The sequence below is a fragment of the Tuber melanosporum genome, assembly GCF_000151645.1.
Source record: "Tuber melanosporum whole genome shotgun sequence assembly, scaffold_39, strain Mel28".
Classification (NCBI taxonomy): domain Eukaryota; kingdom Fungi; phylum Ascomycota; class Pezizomycetes; order Pezizales; family Tuberaceae; genus Tuber; species Tuber melanosporum.
In genome coordinates, this window is record NW_003299074.1 from 763,556 (window position 1) to 765,993 (window position 2,438).

Here is a 2,438-nt window from a genome sequence, read left to right on the forward strand (position 1 = left end):
GAAGACATCGGGGTAACCGAAACGCAAGCCACACAAGATGTAGCAATGTCCCTGGGAAACGGGAAAAACACAGACCAGACCGGGTTAGGAGATAGCCAACACGCCCACGGACCAAGCGAAGTGCCAGAGAGCTCGAACCCCCAGAGTGTACCAAGACAGGTAAGATTTTCCTCCCCCTTGGCCACGACAAGGGAAATCCCGGGAACCCCAACCGGCAATATGACCAACGACCCGAGCTCCTCACAAACCCAAAACCGCCCCATCATTCCCTCCTCCTCCCTGTATGAATCGACGGAAGTCGAACTCACACCAGAAGAAAAGGAGGAACTAGGACGCCCCGTCACCGTAGGCATCATGGTGGGCTTCATCCACCAGCTGGAAAAGAAATTCCAGGAGCAGATGCAGGCAATGGAGGAACGACTTACCGGGGAAATAAGACTAAGGGCTAGGCAATCCAACACCAACACCCCTACCCCTACCCCATCCGCTGCCCCTAGACAACCCAGAACCCAAACCCCAGCCCCCAACCCAAACCCCCCCCCCACCCACAACACGTTAAACAAAACTGAATGGTCCCCCCTCAAAACAAATTCTAAGAAAACCTAAGGGAGATGCACCAGTGCCGGCACCGCAAACCGGGACGAGTACCAAGGCAAACGAAACCGCCCCGCAGAAAACAACGCTCAAACAGACATGGGCCACCATTACGTCCTCCGGAATTGATGTGGACGGCTTCCGGCTAGTGCCAACAAGGAAAAAAAGACAAGAGCCAGCCCCAGGCATCCGAGAGACAGCGCCCTCGGCACCCTCAACCCCGCATGCCAGGCAAAGGAGGCTACTTATCCGGTCGGTAGAAAGAGGTCGCAGGATAGGCGCAGCAGGGCTGTCACCAGCAAGAATCAGAGACGCGGTCAACTCGGCATCCAGGGTTAAGTTCGCGTACGCAGAATTTAACCGAAATGACGACCTGGTACTCACGACCATGGGAGACCTACCGGCCGAACCAGCCCTCAATGACGTGCCGGCAATCACCAAGGCCCTAAACGGAATCGACGTTTTCGGCTTCAATGTCACCACAGACACACCGTCCATCAACATCGTCATCAATAGCATACCACTAGGGGACGAAGACTGGACACCCGAAGAATGGGACACGGACTCGGACAGATGGGAGGACCTAGCAAAGGAAATCTCTGAATACAACCCATAGGTCCGGCTGCTAGACAGGCCTAAGTGGCTCAGGTCCCCGACAGCGCTCAAAGCTGAAGGAAAAGTCAAGTCCTCAGCAATAGTGGCGGTGGAGGCAAACGACTGGATCATGGCCGAAACAAAAAAACCCCTCCCGAGCATGGCCATCTTTGGCATGAGGTGTACCTTCCGGAAATACGTAAAGAAGGACTCATCAACCTGCTGCGCAAGGTGCCTACAGTTCGGACACCATGCCGTCCATTGCAGGATGGAAGCAATATGCAAATACTGTGGAGGAAGACACCACACCAAAGACCACCTCTGCGCACAGGCGTACTGCACGGCGGGAAAAGGCAAGATGTGTTCCCATACCCTAAGAAGATGTGTTAACTGCGAAGAAACCTCTCATTTCGCCGGAGATAACCATTGCCCAACTAGAACTAGGGCAAAGTCCCCAGTAGAACCCCCCACGGCCGCAGATAAAGGAAAAGCACCAGCAGTGCTGGCCCCCTCCCCGACGCCTAAATAAATATGGCGACAACAGATATAATTTATCACAACGTCGGCGGGTCCATGAACGTTGTCACCGAGTTGCTGAAACTCTCAAAAAAACGGAAACCGAAAATAATAGCGATTGCAGAATGCCCTCTTGAGAATGAGGACTGGATACATTTGGAAGGATTTACATGCTACGCTAGCACAAAGGCGACGAGATACGGCTGTGCCGTATATATTTTAGATAAGTACGTTCACATGTTTGTGGTTGAACGAATAACGACACAATACATTACATTGTGGACCGGAGGCGCGGAGATTACCATTGGCTACCAGAGACCCTCGGCAAAGGACTTCGACACAGCAAACCAATGGCACACACACGGGGAAAACAACATCCTAATAGGAGATATGAACGCACACCACCCAACTTGGTCACAGGGATGCCAAAACACGGCCGGGCTAAAGCTAGCCAGATGGATGGACGACAGGGATATGGCAGTGAGAAACCCCCATGTAATTACCCACCCGCCCAATGCGACCAACCCAAACGGAACAACCCTGGACCTTGTGGCTACCGATAAGGGGCAAAAAATCGAAGTACGAACATTGGACCTGGCAACAGCAAGCCATAGGGCACTGGCAATAAAGACCAATTTCACCTGGAGGGATGACGGGGAAAAGCCGCTAAGGCACGACAAGGCAGACTGGGAGGCCATTAGAGCCGAGATCAGCCTCATGGACGACCACAAGGA